Source organism: Malania oleifera, chromosome 7 (assembly GCF_029873635.1).
Source record: "Malania oleifera isolate guangnan ecotype guangnan chromosome 7, ASM2987363v1, whole genome shotgun sequence".
Taxonomy (NCBI): Eukaryota; Viridiplantae; Streptophyta; class Magnoliopsida; order Santalales; family Ximeniaceae; genus Malania; species Malania oleifera.
Genome location: NC_080423.1, coordinates 30664128 through 30684466, shown reverse-complemented (window position 1 = coordinate 30684466; position 20339 = coordinate 30664128).

Here is a 20339-nt window from a genome sequence, read left to right as displayed (position 1 = left end):
AGTTGGCTTGGTCTAGGCTAGCACTTGCATGGTACTGATGCTATGTGTTCATGATTCATCATGATATTTGTGTTAACCCCGCTGTACGGAGTGGTGTGAGATTGGATGGTCGATGTGGTTTCAAGAAGTGTGAGTGCCCCTGGTGTACGGACTAGGTCTGGCAGATCTTTCGGACTTATAAGCTATACTTTTGGCTTGGCAGTGGTCGTCCAACCATTGTCTGGTCCCACCTTCGGGCCACACAACCCAGTCATGTGGGTAATATATGACAACAATCAGCTAACCTACTAGGATTGTTTTCATATTATTATTATATGAGATGATTTATGCGATGAGAATTCAGTATTTCTATCATGTTATGATTATACATGTTTTTCTCAGAAATATATATATATATATATTTCATAGAAATGCTCGTGTTGCCACACACTAGTGTTAGTTTATTTCCCTTACTGAGGCGTCTCACCTCGAAATTTCATGAACTTTTCAGGAGCCCCTGATAAGAGAGCGGATAAAGCTCCACTGAGGTAGATACGGTTGACTTGTCCCTTTTGATGGGTATGTATTTTGTGATAGGGTCAGATGATTTTTTGTGGGAATGACCCTAGGTCTCGTTTTGGGTTGTAAATATATTAGCAATGGATGTAGTAACTTTGGTATTGAGAGGGATGATTTTGTGTTTATGGTATTATGATTCTATGTTTCCTGCTGCTTAGGATTCCGCATTATGTTACTGTTATATCCCTGGTACCTTTGGGTACACGTGGATTATGATTTGCTAAGTTTTGTGATATTGGCTTTATTATATTATGGAAAAAAAATATGTGAAAATTAAGCAGGTCGTTACAATCTAAGTATTCGTTTGGTAGCTAACAAATGTGACTCTTTTAGTGCAGCTTGAAATCTTGCGCACAAACATACATTGAACATTATGTTAGGTCTACTGGCAGTTAGATATATTGAGCTACCAATCATTCCACGATAGAGCTTGAAATCTAATGGTATACCTTGTTCACTTTTGTCTAATTTCAACAAAGAGCTCATAGGTATCCCTAGTATTTTTCCATCTTCCATATTAAACTTTTTTTAGCAGATCTTTAATGTATTTCGATTGATTTATAAAAATTCTATGTTCTGCTTGTTTGATCTAAAGTCCTAGGAAAAAATTTAATTCACCCATCATGCTCATCTCAAATTCATTTTGCATAGTGCTTGCAAACTCATTGCACAAGTATTTATTTGTTGCTCCAAATATGATATCATCTATGTATACTTGAACTAGGAGCATGTCATATTTCTTAGACTTTATGAAAAGTGTTGTGTCTATCCTCCCTCTGATAAATCCATTATCTAGTAGAAAACCGCTTAGTCTTTCATACTAAGCTTTAGGATCTTGTTTTAAACCGTACAAGGCTTTAGTTAGTCTATAAACATGATCTGGATTCTTATGATTTTCAAAACCTAGGGGTTGTTTTACATAAACTTCTTCACTTATGTAGTCATTTAAAAATGCACTTTTGACATCCATTTGATACAACTTGAAATCCTTAAAAGCAGCAAAGGCTAAAAGCATTTGAATGGCTTCCATTCTAGCTATAGGGGCAAAGGTTTCTTCAAAATCTATTCCTTCTTCCTGGTTATATTCTTGAGCTACTAGTCTTGCCTTATTTCTAACAACTATCCCATGTTCATCTTACTTGTTCTTATATATCCATTTTGTTCCAATAATTGTCTTATCCTCAGGTCTAGGAACTAATGTCCATACTTTATATCTCTCAAACTGGTTTAACTCTTCTTGCATGGACATCACCCAAGATTCATCCTCAATTGCTTCACTCACATTCCTAGGTTCTTCTTGAGACTGAAAAGCAAAATGATTAATCATATTCCTAAGTGAGGATCGTGTGACTACTCTACACATAATGGTTCACCTATTATTTGATCAATGGGATGACTCTTTATGTACTTCCATTCTCTAGGTGGTTCATTAACGTCATTTTCAATTTGATTAGTTTCAGCAGATGGTTCCTTAATCTCATTTCTCTTTTATGAATCATTTTCAATAGACAGTTCTTCAACTTCCTTGTTTATCTCAATTTCATCTTCATCAGTCCTTTTAGAGAAGGGATTTGACTCATCGAATACTACATGAATGGATTCTATAAAGGTTAATGTTCATTTATTATATACTTTGTAGGCTTTACTATCTAAGGCATACCCTAGGAATATACCTTCATCTGATTTCACATCAAAATTTCATAAATGTTCATTATCTCTAAGCACAAAACATTTATAGCCAAAGACATGAAAATATGATATTGTTAGACCAAGTGGTTAAGGGTCTTTCATTCCAACTGTGTTTTGATGACAACAACTCATTAGCAGTTCTTTAAGATTACTAACCTTTTTCTCTAGTCCATCTCAGTTGTGCGGAACAGCTCCAAAACAAGCAAGTTTCAAGCCAACCAAAAGCAACATATGACATGATCAGAACTTAGCCACGTAAACCAAAGCACTCATGGACTTTACACAACAAGCACATGTTCTAAAGTTGAGTTTAAGAGTTAGAGAGATTGTTTTTATAATTTTTTGTGTATGGAGTGACTCAAAAGAACAAGCAAGAAATGGGCATATCACATGCACATCACTAGAACACAAGCACAGTCCCACACACATACAACAAGACAAGTAAAACCGCATAAGATGTCTAAAAACCCTCGAACATGTTTTATTAAACCTAAGACATCTTATAGTAGATCAGTGATCACTTCTCAAAAAAGGATAAGGACTTTTTTACTTCGAACTTAAAGAAAATTTTAAAGTAGTAAAAGGGGCCTCGTCGACAAACACAGGGCTTCGTCAACGAGAACAACACAGACCCTCATTGACGTACATAGGGTACTCATCAACGAGAATATACCGAGAGTACTTAAAAGTTCAGAGCACCTTCGTCGATGAATATAGGGGATTCGGCGACGAAGCTTGTGCACTTTTCGTCGATGTACACAAGGTACTCGTCGACGAAAAGAAATCGAGACCTACCTAAATTAAGAACTAGTAACTCGTCGATGAACATAGGGCTTTGTCAACAAAGGCGAGACCTCGTCGATGAATGTCGAGCTGCAGACCTCATTTAATGCGCCAAAATGGCTAGTTTTCACCTTGTCTCATATCAATAAATGCCCAACGGCTCTCCAAAGCCCAGCTTACCCCTTTGGTGTTTAAAATAGGTCCTTTGCATTAACTTCAAAGTGTGAAGCTGATTAGTTGTAGAAATCATTCATTGTGCATTTACTCTAGGGTTTCATTGTGCAATCACTTGCCCTCTTGCTCTTGATCTTGTTTACACTCCATTGAAAAAGAGGAAATAGTGTGAGGATTATATTGTGATATTCAACTCAAGATGTAATGACCCGAAGAATAATGGTATTTAAATAATAAAGAGGAAGGGATATGGAAACAAAAATAGAAGGAGGCAGCAGGCTTCATCGATGAACACTTTGCATTCGTCGACGACATTGCTTTTTGGAGAATAATAACTTGAAAGATTTTTTACATAGGGCCTCGTCGACGAACACAGGGAGTTCGTCGACGAGCGCATACGTAGGCCTCATCGACAAAGCCACCCCTCGTTGACGAGAAGATACCAAGAGGGGTTTTTGGGCAGTCTGAATTTCGTCGACGAGGAGGTAGGGTTCTTCGACGAAATTACTTAAGCACTTGTTTACGAGATTATGTGTCTCGTCGATGAATCCAACTCTATAAATAATGAAAACCTGAATTTTTGGATGAATTTTCAGTGCAAACTCTCCCTTTATCTCTCTAAAACGCACCCCTCTCCTTCTCTCTTCGATCTCGACTCTGTTTCTTGCCGGATTGAAGATCTGAGGCTACCACGATGCTCCTGACAAAGTTCTCTGCAAGTCTTCTGGAGTTGATCGTTGGAGAAGTTGGATTGGAACTCATCCTAAACTCAGGGTAAGACATTTTATTCAAAATATGCTTTTCCCACAATTATAAGAAATGTTATATGCAGAAAAATATTGATGTTTTGTTCTGGGGGATGTCGTTTTCAGGGTGTTGAGTAGAGAGCCCTGCGGGTGTAGGGCTAGAGTTCAGCAAGGGGCTTTTCAAAAACTAAGTAAGGGAAATATGCTATGTTAGGAATTTTTATAATGTTATTAGAGATTTTACACATATGTATATACCAGCTTATTACCCAGTTTTACGGAATATGAGTTTTAAATGCTTGTGTGGCTTGAGTAGATATTTATATGATGAAGAACTCATATAGTTTTTACAATATATCATACTATATAGAATACATAGATATAGACAGTATGTTACAATTTTACTCAGATTAGTATGTTATAGTTTTACACAGATCAGTATATCACAGATATTTATCCAGAATAGTATATTATAGTTTTACTCATATCAGTATGTTATAGTTTTATACAGATCAGTATATCACAGATATTTATCCAGAATAATATATTACAGTTTTACTCAGATCAGTATATTATAGCTTTATTCAAAACAATATAAACAATATTTACAGTATGCCATGTTTCCTATTACCAAAACATTCAGAGTATACAGATAGAGTATATAGACAGAGTACATAGATAGATATACAAAGATAGCATCAAGATGCTACAGATACAGAATACAGAGATTACAAAATTTATAGTACAGAAAGATAGCGTTATGGTAATTTTAGAAACAAGATGAAAACAGTAAAAGAGTATATTTGTATATATATAGTATCAGATCCCTTAGAAATGATTATAGATAGACACAGATAAAGAATACAAAGCACGGTACCATTGCTATATACAAATAGAGTGCAACCACATATCTTATATAGTGTGTGGGTACCGTCAAACTGTGCTCGGAGAGTATGCAGCTCCCCAGTTCACTGGGTTGAGGGGGCTAGTTTGACAAGGTAGCAGCCAGTCCCGCACCTAGGAGAGTATGCAGTTTGGTTGGGCTGAGATAGTGTAGAGTATATTGACTTATCTAGAGGGTTGACCATATTAAGTCCCGCCTACGGGCCGAACAACCCTGTCATGAGGGGTCAAATCATGACATACAGAGTTTCAGGGATAAAGCATAGTTATGTATATGTATACAGTTTTACAGTATATGATGAGTATAGTATGATATTAGCAATATGAAAAGTAGAAAATACAGATGATACAATTACATTTTAAATTGTGAAAATAAAAGACATGCTTTACAGATTTACTATTTTATTACAGTTCAGTTGTTATTTTAACAGTATGCAACTTAGTCGCCACACACTAGTAATAGTATATTTCCACTTACTGAGCATTGACTCACCCCATTACTTTATCATTTTTCAGGTGAGCTAGTTAGGCGAGCAGATCAAGCTTGCGAATAAGGAGTTTATTTGATTACTCTGGTTGTAGGGTGAGTTTTTGATAGAGTTTTGTATTTTTGGGGTAGATGGTACTGGAGGAAATTATTTTGTATGGCAATGCTCTGTAAATTCTGGATTCTGGTATTGTATAGTATATATCGTTATATGATTTATGTTTCCGCTGTGTAAGTATGTTTATTGTATACAGGAATACCCCAGTGTCCTTTAGGGTATGAGATTTCATAGCAGGGTTATCAAAGCAATTTATGCGGAAAAAAAATGTCATAATTTTAAGGTCATTACAGTTTGGTATCAGCGCCTAGGTTGTTAGGTTCTATAGACTCTAGAGTGCAGCGGGAAACAATACTAGAATATAGGAAAAGAATTTGAGGTTTTATTCTGTGATCTGGATATAGGATTTTTGTGCTGGTTTCTGTGTTTTCCTGAGGTGACGACTTCAGGAAAGCCATAGTAAACTATTGACGTGTTATGTGTTTAGGTTTTGGGATGTGATTTGGGATTAGAATCAGAAGGGATGGTTAATATAGAATTTGGAGTTTTATTTGAATAAGTTGGGTCTGTAGGGAAATAGAATTCTAAAATGGTGTCCTATGTGTTTGCAGGATGGACCCAGGAGGCAATAGCGTTCACGCTAGTGGGGACGATGGTGCTAGTCCTTCTGGTGCAGCAGGCATGTTGTGCTACGTAGTGTGGCTCAACAAGTTATGATTGAGATTGCATGGACCTCTAAAAAGCAGGAAGGTCCATCTTCGGTTCAGGGATGTACCATAGAGAAATTTATAAAGATGAATCCGCCAGCATTTTCTAGAGTGATTGACCCTTCAGTTGCAAAGAACTAGGTGCAAGAGGTAGAGAAGATTTTGACAATACTTCATTGCACCGACGAGCAGAGAGTTTTATATGCTACGTATAGGCTGGCGGGGGAGGCCAAGAGATGGTGGTCATCCACCAGACTCTTGGAGGAGCAGAGGGCTATACCAGTGCCGATGACCTAGGCTTGATTTAAGGACGTGTTCTTTGATAGATATTACCCTGCCTCAGTAAGAGAGGCTCAAGTACAGGAGTTTTTAAGCCTGTCCCATTGATCATTGACTGTCTAGCAGTATGCAGCGAGATTTATCGAGCTCTCACGTTTCTGCCCATATATTGTCCCCGATGAAGTAAAGAAGGCCAAAATGTTCGAGAGGAACTTGAGGCGAGATATTTACAAGAAGGTGGTGGTATTGAGGATCCAATATTTTGCAAAGTTGGTTGACAGGGCCACTATAGCGGAGGAGAGTCTATCTGGAGAGACGGAGACATGGAATTGGAGAAAGAGGACTACGCCCTCGAGTTTTCAGGCGGGTTTCAGCCGAGGCCCTTGGAGAGGAGGTAGATTTGGCAGAGGCCAGAGGCAGATGGTAGAGCATGGGGGATTTCAGGGTGGACAACTTCCTGCTATTTGTCCGAGATGTGGACGGAGACATCTTAGTGAGTGCCGACTAGAGGAGAATGTCTGTTATCATTGCTGGAGGCTCGGCTATATGGCTCAATCGTGTTGGATGCCATCGAATTATGCATCGGCTCCCAGACCGTTTCGAGGTGGATATCAGGCACTTCGTGGAGGTCAGCAGAGGAATACTGCGCCGGGGAGGGTCTATGCATTAACGCCGGGAGACGCTGAGATAGCTGGAGACGTGGTCACAAGTATCATTATTGCTTTACCATATAAAATTGTTGTTTTGTTTGATACAGGTGCCACTCACTCTTTTATATCGACGACTTATATAAAAATGAATGGAGTAGAGACACAGCCGTTAGACGTAGAATTATCTGTGGGTACGTCGATGGGATCTATAATAAGATGCAGGAAAGTGTTTTGGAATTTCCCAGTGAGTGTTCAAGAGAGAGTTCTACCCATGGATCTCGTGGTCCTAGATATGCAAGGGTTTGATGTGATATTAGGCATGGATTGGCTAATAACTTATCACGCTAGTATTGATTGTCATCAGAAAGAAGTAATTTTTAGACCCCCGGGTGAGCAAGAGTACAGATTCGTAGGATTATGCGTATGTGCCTCGCCACAGTTGGTGTCGACTATTCAGGTGAAGAGGTTGCTACAGGAGGTTGCCAAGGGTATGTCGCATACCTAAAAGAATTTCCAAAAGAAGAATTGAAACAAGCTGACATACCAATAGTGAGAGAGTTTCCAAATGTATTTCCAGAAGAATTACCTGGTTTGCCACCTGATCATGAGATTGAGTTCACTATAGACCTATTACCGGGATCTACGCTAGTATCTAAAGCACCGTACCGTATGGCTCCAGTCGAGTTGAAAGAATTGAAAGATCAGTTACAGGAATTACTAGATAAGGGTTTTATCAGGCCTAGTGTGTCACCTTGAGGAGCCCCAGTTTTATTCGTGAAAAAGAAAGATGGAACCATGAGATTGTGCATCGATTATAGGGAGATAAATAAATTGACAATCAAAAATAAATACCCTCTCCCTAGGATCGATGATTTATTTGATCAGCGTCAAGAGACCCAGGTTTACTTTAAAATTGATCTGCAACTACCATCGGGTGAAAGTTAGAGTAGAAGATATTTCGAAGACTGCATTTCGTACTAGATATGGGCATTACGAGTTTTTAGTAATGCCATTTGGGTTGACTAATACACCAGAAATATTTATGGATCTAATGAATCGGGTGTTCCATCAGTATTTGGACCAGTTTGTGGTTGTGTTTATTGATGATATACTAGTCTACTCGAGGAGTTTTGAGGAGCATGAACATTATTTGAGGCTAGTATTGCATATATTAAGGGAAAGAAAATTTTACATAAAATTCAAGAAGTGTGAGTTATGGTTAAAACATGTTACTTTTCTCAGCCATATGATCTCTGAAGCAGGTGTATCAGTTGATCCAAGTAAAATAGAGGCAGTGGTAAGTTGGGAAAGGCCAGGAAATGTTTAGGAAGTTAGGAGTTTTCTAGGATTAGAAGGTTATTATTGGTGCTTTGTGGGTGGTTTCTCTAGGTTATCAGGTCCATTAACACAACTTACAAGGAAAAATTTAAAGTTTGACTGGACAGACGACTGTGAATAGAGTTTTCAGGAGTTAAAGGGGCGATTAGTTTCAGCTCCAGTACTAGCTACTCCTTCAGGGGAGGATGTGTTCGTAATATACAGTGATGCCTTTTTGAAGGGGCTTGGATGTGTGTTGATGCAGCACGGTAGGGTTATTGCATATGCGTCTAGACAGCTTAAAGAATATGAGAAGAATTCCATGATTTAGAGCTTGCTGCGGTGGTGTATGCTATCTAGATCTGGAGGCATTATTTATATGGTGGGAAGTACGAGATTTTCACGGATCACAAGAGTCTGAAATATTTCTTCACCCAGAAAGAGCTAAATATGAGACAAAGAAGGTGGCTAGAACTCATTAAAGATTATGACTGCACCATTAGTTACCACCTGGGGAAAGCAAATGTGGTTGCTGATGCTTTGAGCAGGAAATCAGTGGGTCCGATGTTAGTAGCCATGGAGATTCAACACTAGATTCTAATGGATTTGGAGAGGCTCAACATAGAGTTAATAGAAGGAAATCCTCAAGCAGTCATTGCCGGTCTAGTGGTTCAGCCTACACTATACCAAAGGATTAAAGCAGCTCAGGGTGATGATGCAGAGTAGGCAAAAGTAATGGCTAGAGTGCGGGATGGTCAGGGAGAGGAGTTCATCATATCAGATGATGGAGCCCTACAATTCTGTGCTAGGCTCTGTGTTCCTGCAGATACCGAGAACAGGAGAACTATGTTAGAGGAGGCTCACAGATCCCTATACACCGTACATCCAGGTAACACTAAAATGTATCGGGATCTGCAGGAGTACTTCTAGTGGAGTGGAATGAAGAGAGAGATGTTGAATTTGTACAGCAGTGCTTGATGTGTCAGTAGGTTAAAGTTGAGTACCAGAGACCAGCAGGGTGGTTGCAGCCATTATTTATTCTAGAGTGGAAGTGGGACCACATTTCTATGGATTTTGTTACGGTGTTACCACCAGCGCGATAGGGGTTGAATGCGATTTGGGTGGTTGTAGATCGTTTGAGGAAGACTGCTCATTTCATTCTGATTAAAGTCGGTTATTCCATGGACATATTGGCAGAAATATACGTTCAGGAGATAGTTCGCATCTATGGTGTGCCGATATCCATAGTCTCCGATCGAGATCCTTGGTTTATTTCACGATTCTGGAAAAGTTTTCAAGAGGCTATGGGTACATAGTTAACATTTAGCACTACTTTCCATCCCCAGACAGATGGTTAGACTAAGAGGACGATTCAGAAACTAGAGGATATGCTTCGCGCTTGTGCGCTTGATTTTGGAGGCAATTGGATTTAGTTTATGTCGTTAGTCGAGTTTGCTTACAATAACAGCTATCAGGCTTGCATCGGCATGGCACCCCACAAGGCATTGTATGGTAGGAGATGCCGTTCTCCTCTTTTCTAGGATGAAGTAGGCAAAAGACGAGTTTTGTGTCTAGAGATTATACAGCAGGTGTCCGACAAGGTCCGATTAATTAGAGAAAGAATTAGTATAGCATAGAGTCGGCAGAAAAGCTACGCAGACACTTGCTGCCGAGAGTTAGAATTTGATGTGGAGATCGAGTATTTTTTAAGATAGCTCCTTTGAAAGGAGTTATGAGGTTTGGAAAGAAGGGCAAGTTGAGCCCTAGGTATATTGGCCCTTTTGAGATACTAGAGAGAATAGGGTCAGTTGCCTATAGGCTAGCTTTGCTGCCTACTTTGGCTCGAATTCATGACGTGTTTCATGTTGCTATGTTAAGCAAATACGTTCTAGACCCATCCCACATAATCAGCTATGTAGAGATAGAACTCAAGGATTCACTAGCTTATGAAGAGACGACAGTACATATTTTAGACAGAAAGACACAAGAACTGCGTACTAAAGAAATTTAGCTAGTGAAGATTTTGTGGAGGAACCTTGCTATGGAAGAAGCCTCATGAGAACTCGAGGATGAAATTAAAAAGAAATACCCACATTTGTTCCAAGAGTAATTAGGTAATGTTTCTTTTGTAGGCACATGTACTATTTAGTTAGTAAGTAGTTTTTAATTTTATTTGTGTAATCTCCCAAAACATAAAATGTAACCACGGTATTCCTCCGCCATAAGTGAGGGCAGGTAATAAAATAAGTAGACCATTTTGCCTTTAAAGAATGATGAGTTATACGAATAGTAAATTTCGAGGACGAAATTTTATAAGGAGGGGAGAATGTAATGACCCAAAGAATAATGGTATTTAAATAATAAAGAGGGAAGGATATGGAAATAGAAACAGAAGGAGGTAGCAGGCTTCGTCGACAAATGCTTCACATTCGTCGGTGACATTGCTTTTTGGAGAATAATAACTCGAAAGATTTTTACACAGGGCCTCGTCGACGAAGCCACGCCTCGTCGATGAGAAGATATCGAGAGGGCTTTTGGGCAGTCTAAATTTCGTCTACGAGGAGGTAGGGTTCGTCGACGAAATTACTTAAGGACTCATCAACCAGATGATGTGTCTTGTCGACGAATCTAGCTCTATAAATAGTGAAAACCCAGATTTTTGGATGAATTTTCAACGCAAACTCTCCCTTTCTCTCTCTAAATCGCACCCCTCTCCTTCTTTTTTCGATCTCGGCTCTGTTTCTTGCCGGATTGAAGATTTGAGGCTACCACGACGCTCCTAGCAAAGTTTTCTGCAAGTCTGCCAGAACTGATCATTGGAGAAGTTGGTTTGGAATTCATCCCAAACTCAGTGTAAGGCATTTTATTCAAAATATACTTTTCCTACAATTATAAGAAATGTTATATGCAGAAAAATATTGATGTTTTGTTCTGGGGGATGTCGTTTTTAGGGTGTTGAGTGGAAAACCCTGCGGGTGTAGTGCTAGAGTTCAGGAAGGGGCTTTTCAGAAACTAAGTAAGGGAAATATGCTATGCTAGGAATTTTTATAATGTTATTAGAGATTTTACACATATGTATATACCAGCTTATTAGCCAGTTTTACGAAATATAAGTTTTAAATGCTTGTGTGGTCTTAGTAGATATTTATGTGATGAAGAACTTATATAATTTTTACAGTATATCATACTATACAGAATACACAGATATAGACTGTATGCTACAGTTTTACTTAGATCAGTAAGTTATAGTTTTATATAGATCAGTATATCACAAATATTTATCGAGAATGGTATATTACAGTTTTACTCAGATCAGTATGTTATAGTTTTATACAGATCAGTATATCACAGATATTTATCCAGAATAGTATATTACAATTTTACTCAGATCAGTATATTACAGCTTTATTTAGAATAGTACAAACAATATTTACAATATGCCATGTTTCCTATTACCATAACATTCAAAGTATACAGATAGAGTATATAGATAGAGTACACAGACAAATATACAGAGATAGCATCAAGATGCTACAGATACTAAATATAGAGATTACAGAATTTACAGTACAAAAAGATAACATTATGGTAATTTTGGAAACATGATGAAAATAGTAAAAGAGTACATATGTATATATATAGTATTAGATCCCTGAAGAATGATTATAGACAGATACAGATAAAGAATATAAAGCACGGTACCGTTGCTATATATAAATAGAGTGCAGCCACATATCTCAGATAGTGTGTGGGTACCATCAAACTGTGCTCAGAGAGTATGCAGCTCCCCACGAGGCCGTAATTATGAAAGATACTATATAATCATGTATTATATGTTATCAGAACCCGGATGTTAGTTTAGTTCAGTTCAGGAGCTCGTTACCGTAGCTATATAGATCAGATATCTATGTTCAGATTAGTGCTAACCACCTCACGAGGGGGTGGGAGATGGATAGTAGATGTGACTTTCAGTAGAGTGTGGATGTCCACCTAGCAGTCTGGACCAGGGTATGGCGGGCTCATCGTTACAGACATATTTGATTCAGCAGTGGTCGGCCAGCCATTATCGGGTCCCGCCTTCGGGCTGCATAACCTGTCATGGAGGGTAATACATGACATTAGCTAGTTATTCATTCTGGGTATGTTTTCAGTATTATCAGTATAACAGATGTTTTATGTACGGTACGACTTACTAGAAAATATGAAAGCATGTGATTATTCAGTATGATATGATGAACATTTACGAAAGTATGAAATGTACTGTATATGTATAATTGCATTAAATGTTCATGCTGTCACACAGTTTTATTTAGTTTATTTTCCCTTACTGAGATGTGTCTCACCCCTGACATTAATTAATTTTTCAAGAGACCCTAAGTGACCGGCTGGTCGTGGCTGCCGTTGAGTTAGGGATATTACCCCATTAGGAGGGTAAGATTTTTGTACTAGGGTCAGAATTATTTTGTGTTTGACCCTAGAGTTATTTTGATGTTTATGAGGATGTATAAAAATATAGTTTTATGATATTGTAGTAAACTCTGGTATTATGCTTTATGGATGAATGATTTAGATTTTATGTTTGCTGCTATTTAGGTTTCCGCTATGATTGACAGGTGTCCCCGTTACCCACGGGTTCGGGTTGACCATTATATTTATTATGTTACATTTTATGTTAATAAATTGAGGTTGCTACATGATACCGTAGCTATATAGATTAGATATCTATGTTCAGATTGGTGCTAACCACCCCACGAGGGGGTGGGAGATGGATAGTCTATGTGACTTTCAGTGTAGAGTTGTAGACGTCCACCTGATAGTTCAGACCATGGTGTGGCGGGCCCATCGTACTTACAGACATTTTTGACTCGACAGTAGTCGACCAACTATTGTCGGGTCCCGCCTTCGGGTTGCACAACTCGTCATGGGGGGTAATACATGACAGTAGCTAGCTATTCATCCTAGGTATGTTTTCAGTATTATTTGCTATACTAGGCAGTTATGATTAATATGATTTATTAAAAATATGAAGGTATACGTTTATGCAGTTATTAAATGATTAATGTTTTCTAATATGGAAAATGTACTGTATATCTATATTATCATTAAATATTCATGTTGCGCCACAACTGTATTTAGTTTATTTTCCCTTACTGAGAGGTGTCTCACCCCCGAACATTAAAAGATTTTCAGGAAACCTAGAAGGACCAGTGGAGCATGATTGCTGTTGAGTTAGTAGTACTACCCCGTTAGAAGGGTAAGTTTGAACTAGGATTAGGAAATTCTGATTTGGGATCCTAAAGATATTTTTGTGTTTTGAGAGATTGTATATAAACATAGTGTTTTCGAATTATAGTTAACTCTGGTATTATGTATTTTGTGATATTGAGGTTGATGATTTACATTTACTACTACTGCCTAGGTTCCGCTATATATAATAGGTGCCCCCGCTACCCACGGGTTCGGGTTGACTATTTTATTTACTATATTCTATTATATGATTAGTTAAGCAGGCCATTACAACACGTGTCTCATCGACGGGAAATTACCGAGAGGCTATTTTGCAGGGCCTGAAGTTCATCGACGATGAATAAGTGTTTGTCAACAAACTCTCTACTTGGCCTTGTTGTTGACGAAGGCAGGTGTATAAATAACACTAATTTAGATTTTCAGCGAGACAACATGCAAATCCCTCCTCTCTCTCTCTCTCTCTCTCTCTCTCTCTCTCTCTCTCTCTCTCTCTCTCTCTCTCTCTCTCTCTCTCTCTCTCTCTCTCTTTCTCTTACTTCGGTATCCATCCCTTCTCTCTAGGATTCTGGGTTGGTTCTTCGTCGGTTCGACGATCCAAAGCTGCCACGTCACTCCTGGAAGATTCTCTTCACATATGTTGGAGTGATATGTAGGTTAGACCAACTTGGGAACCACCCCAAATTTGGGTAAGTTAGTTTTAAATTCAGTTTTATTAGGTTTTTGGTGTTTCTGGACTGAGGAGAATATGTTAGGGAAGATAATACTAAAGTTTTGTTGGGAAAATATCAATTTCAAAGGTGTTGAGCTGGGGACCAGACTAGTGTGATTTTGGGCGTTTTATGGGCTTCCCAAAAATCCAAGTAAAGGGATAAACTAAGTCAGTATTTTCATGAAATTATTTATTAATTTTCAGCTTTTATTTTTAAGGAAATTATGTATATTATAGAACTGAGTTTGGAAATGCTATCGTTAACAGGAAAACGATTTTAACACAGTTCAATAGGGATTATGATTTTGTGTAAACTTTATGAATGAGACAATATTCACTTTTGTGAGGCATGAGTATGAAATTCTATGATTTTATGTAATATCAGAATATTATATTTTCAGAATAAGCATGTTATTACTATTTTCAGGAAGATATTAAAAATGGTACAGGGATTTCAAACTATGAATTTTATATGATATGCCGGCGTAAGGGCCGAGGTTTTATATGATATGTCGGCATAAGGGCCAAAATTTTACATGACATGTTGGAGTGAGGGCCGTGGTTTTATATAATATGCTGGCGTAAGGGCCGTGGGTTTTATATGACATGCTATATTAGCGTAAGGGCCGTGATTTACAAGATACAAAATGGTATCAGAGCAATTAGCTAGCCGGAAGTGAGATGAGATTCACATTGCCTAGGTTTGGAAATGTGGGTTCGCGAGGACGTTGCGTTCCATAAGTGGGAGAGAATGTGATACCCCGTGGAAGAAAGGCTTAAAATGGATTGATGTTACTACCCATATAAACAATGTGCACCTTTCTTTTCAGGAGCCTTCCCATAAGAACTCCACAATTAAGCGTGCTTGGTTTGGAGTAATCTTGGGATGAGTGACCTTTTGTAAAGTTTTCTTAGGAAGTGTGTGAGTGAGGACAAAACACACTGAAAAAGACACGTGTTGGTCTGTGGGGCTAGTCATTAATCCGATATGGCCCGTCCCCTATTGTCTGGTCCAGGTGGAGGAGGAGAGACATAGTGCTCCCTGGCAGACCTAGGTTGGGGCGTTACACATATTGTGTATGTGTTGATCAATTGGTGTATGGTTGAATAATTGGGTAACATTATATGCTTGATAAAGACACTTAAAATTATGTATTAGGTCGATTAATAAAATTGATTGAAATAGTAATTGGCAGCTTGCAAGTTTGAAATTATCATTTACAAAATTAGAACCTAAAGGATCTAGTTGTTAAAATATCCAATTCATCCCCCTTCTTGGGATAACACCGTAATTCACATACCTTTTAGATAGTAAAGATAAAATTGTTAAATTAAATTAGGGTCCATCGAATGGGATTGAGAAAAATAAAGAAATTATGAATGAGGTTAATAATGTGGGTACTTAAAAAGTGGATGAAGTTAATTTTGTAGAGAATAATAGTGGAGAGAAAACCGATCGTTGTCAAGACCAAAAGTCAGGGGTGGTAGGGGTGCAAGTAGAACTGGGAGGTTGTTCTAGGTCTTCCTAGGAAATCGGAGTTGTGTATGATGGGGGGAGGGGAAAAGTTGAAAAGGACAAGGATGGGGAGGTGATTTTGGTGGAGGAGATGGATGAGAGAGAGGGGGATGTGGAGGGTGTAGTGTGTAGGGATAATTATGATGTGTTGTTTGAGGAAGATATGGAGGTTTGCATTGATACTCAAAAAGAATATCACTCGGATCCAGGTAATGTGACAGTGGGTGAGTCAGAAGGAATAAATAAAGATGATGGTCAAGTGAGAAAGCCTAAGAGGGCTAAGGCAGCGCCTCAAAAATTGAACTTATGATTGACAAAATTATATTTTAAAATATAAGAGGGTTGGGCACGTCGAAGAGAAGATTGAAACAAACTGTGAAAGATAAAAAAGTTTCGATTTTGGCAGTTTTAGAACCTTTTCAAGATATAGAAAAGATAAGAAGGTGGATGACGTATTTGCAATTTACTAACTTTTGCTGTAATGTAGAGGAAGGTGGAAAGATTTGGCTATTCTAGAAAGATAACGTTCAAGTGGATTGGCTGGGTGCCTCAAATCAATGTGTGATAGTTTTGTTAACAGAGGATAGAGGCTCTTTGCTACTTACTTTTATATATGCTAGATGTTATCATATTGAGAGAAGAGATTTATAGGAACAACTTCAGGGGCTGTCGAGTTTTGATGTGGCTTGGGTTGTTATGGGGGATTTTAATGTTATTTGGTTAGATGGGGAAAGGGTAGGAGGTAGACCTCGCTTGGGTTTGTCTATGGCTGAATTTAATGGTTGTATTAATAGATGTGGATTATTGGATCTCAAATTCGAAGGAAGTCATTTTTCATGGTGTAACGGCTAACAAGGTTTGATGAGAAGTTGGGCGAAATTGGACAGGGTGCTGATTAATAATGTTTTTTCTATAAAATATAATGAAACTAAGATATCTTTGTTGAAAAGAAATACTTCAGATCATTCTCCTATCATTTTATAGTTGTGTGTGAGTATAGAGAGGAATGGACCAACGCCTTTTAGGTTTCAGAACATGTGGACGCCGCATGAGGATTTTTTGGAAATGGTTGAATCATCTTGGAGAGAACACATTGTGGCGAATTCTGGATTATGTAAATTGGTGGGTAAATTGAAAAGGTTAAAACAAAGGCTCAGGGTATGGAACAAACAGACTTTTGGTCGTGTTGGTGGTTTTATTCAAGAGTTGGAGGAAAGGATGGTAAAATATGAGAATTTACTACAGATAAAGTACTCAGAATCAGTTAAAGAAGAGTTCCTTGTTTCTAAGGCTGAATTGGAGGTATGGTATAGAAGGGAAGAGGCTAGGTTGGTGTAGCAAGCAAAGATGAAATGATTGATTGATGGTGATTAGAATTCAAATTTTTTTCATGCTGTAATTATGCAAAAAAGATGTAACTCTTGTGTAAAGTCAATGGTACTTCCTGACGGTTCGGTGTTGGAAAATATGCAGATGGTCCATGATGAGGTTGTGAATTACTTTGAGGAATTTTTTGAGGCAAAATAGTTCTGTGCAAAGGTCAAATCTGGACGGTATTACACATTTGGTGGTTTCTGAGGAGTCTATAGGTCGGTTGAGGGAAGAACTGACTAAGGAGGAGGTTTTTGAAGTTATTTCTTATATTTCCGTGAATAGTAGCCCGTGATCGGATGACTTTGGGTTTTCTTTCTATATTACCTATTGGAAGATTATTAAAAATGATGTGATGGATGCGGTAAGAGAATTCTTTAGAGGTGATATGTTGCCTCGGTATTTTTGTTCCTCTTACATAGTGCTTATTCCTAAAGTAAAGGATTCTCAGTCTTTTGATAAATTTCGGCCGATAAGCCTTTGTAACGTAATCTATAAAATTTTCTCCAAAATCCTTGTTGGTAAGCTTTCGTTGGTGATGGGTGATTTAATATATTTAAAACAAGGTATTTTTGTGAAAGGGAGGAGTATTTTTGAAAATAAAACGCTTGCTCAAGAGATGACAAAATTATTACATAGGCGGGCGAGAGGAGGTAATATAATGTTAAAGCTTGATATGAGGAAAGCATATGATCAAGTGGAGTGACAGGTTGTAGATCAGATTTTCCATACTCTTGGTTTTCTAGATTGGTTTTGTAAGTTGATTTGGAATTGTATTTCTACTCAATGGTTTTTTGTCATGATGCATGACACTTATAAAGGTTTCTTAAAGTCAAAAAGGGGCTTGAGGCAAGGGGATCCATTGTCGCCATATATTTTCATCATCATGGAAGAAGTTTTTTCTAAATTAATTCAAAAAAAGCTGTCTGAGAAGCGGATCTTACCGTTTGCACATTCAGGTGGTGCACCTATTATATCGCATTTAATGTACGCGGATGATGTTGTTATATTTGCTAATGTTGGAAAAAAATCAGTTAGACAGATAATGGAGGTGATTAAGGAGTATGAAAACTAGACTGACCAAAAGGTGAATAAAGATAAATCAACTATTTTTTCTCAAAGAAGTTAGGTGTTCAGAGGAAGGGAGAAATTCTTCAAGAAACTGGTTTTAGTGAAGGTAAATTTCCTTTTACGTATTTAGGTGTGCCGATAGTAGATGGTAAATTGAAGGGCTGTCATTTTGACCTTTTAATTCAAAAAGTAAGTAGGCGAGTTGAGAGCTGGAAAAGTAGACTGTTGTCTCAAGGAGGTCGTCTAGTTTTGTTGAGACATGTGTTTTCGAGTATGTCATTGCATCTATTAGCCGTTCTAAACGTCCCGAAACTAGTGATAAAAAAGATACAAGGTATGCTTGCTTCTTTTTTCTGGGGATTTAAGGATAGAAAAGAAAAAATGAAATAGAGGGTTTGGAAAAAAATGTGTGTTCCTGTGGAGGAGGGGGGCATAAGAGTGAGGGACATTTCGGAAGTACAACGGTCTTTATTCATGAAGTTTGGTTGGCATTTATTAACTCAAAATTCTTTATGGGCTTGATATTTTAAAGCTAAATATGTGAAAGGAGGACATATTGCTATTTGCAGACCTCATGGATCAGATTCTTCCTTTTGGAGGAAAGTTCTGCAGGGTATGCCTGAACTGTTAAGTAAATCTAAGTGGAAGGTTAGAGAAGGAGATGTAAAATTGTGGTATAATAAGTTTCTAGATTCAGGACCTTTGTTTGCAGAGTGTCCAGATGGTGCACATTCACATATCAGATTAAAAGATTTGGTTATCAATAATGTGTGGGATGTGAAAAATTTGCAGACGATTCTGGGGTATAATAAAGTGGAAAAAGTGATGGAAAAGGTGAAAAATCTTAGAAACTCTTCAGACCTACTGCTATGGCTCCCGGAAAAGGATGGTTGCTTTAATATAAAGTCCGCATGAGATGTTATCAGAGTTAGAACTCCAAAGTTTGATTGGGCAAAGTGGGTTTGGAATAAATGGTTACCGAAGAAAATTGCTACCTGCATGTGGAATGCCGCTTTTGAGTGCTTAAGTGTTGATGAAAAGGTGAGAAGGGTGGGGGTTTCGCTAGCTTCAACGTGTAATTGTTGTGCGATGAGGCAACCAGAAGATATGGAGCATGTGTTAAATAAGGGAGACATTGCTACTGAGGTTTGGAGGAAGGTTTTGGTGGAGGTAGGTGTTCCTTTCCTTAAGCAACAAAGTTGGAAAGAAAGAGTCCAAATGTGGTTTAATAAGGCTTCTAGATTTTCTCAATTGGGATCATTGATGAGTTTGATTCCTTATTTAGTAGTTTTGAGGTTGTGGAGAAGGAGATGTGCGGCTAGAATGGAGGGAAAATTGGAGAGTATTGCAGATGTGTGACTGTCCATTAAGTATTGGGTGGGGGTTTTGAGCAGGAACATGACAGGAATGACTCAGTTAAAGGATGCTGATTTTCGGATATTGCAGAATCTGGAAATGCAAATTGTGAATAAAAGAATTGAAACTATGCAATGTGTGAGATGACTAAAACCGGAGCTAGAGAGGTTAAAACTAAATTTGTACGAGAGCAGTTTGGGGAACTCAGGGCTGACGGGTGGTGGTGGCATCCTTAGAGACCATACATGTTCTTTTGTTTTTGGTTTTTCAAAATATTTTCGTTCATGTTCAAATAATGAAGCTAGATTGAGAGCTGTGTTAGAGAGAATAAAAATTTGCAAACATTTGGGCCATACTAGTATTGATATTGAATGTGAGTTGAATATTGTTGTAAATTGGATAAGATCCAGTAGGTGCTCCTTATGGTATTTGTGGGATTTTTGAGAGCAGCTGATTGGTTTATTGGAGGGAGTAGACTTTTCGATAAAGCATTGATAAAGAGAAGGGAACAAAGTGGCAGATGCCTTGGCTCGTCAAGGTGTTATGAGGAGGAATGATTTGTTTACAAATAGTAGTCAACTCTCTAGAGTTATCAATGGATTGTATAAACTGGAGAAGATGTGTACGACTTATATGAGGTATGTTTAACTGATTTCCTGTTGGTTTTGGTTTACGTTTTATGTTGTTTATCTTTTGTTTGTTTGTTGTGTGAGATTTA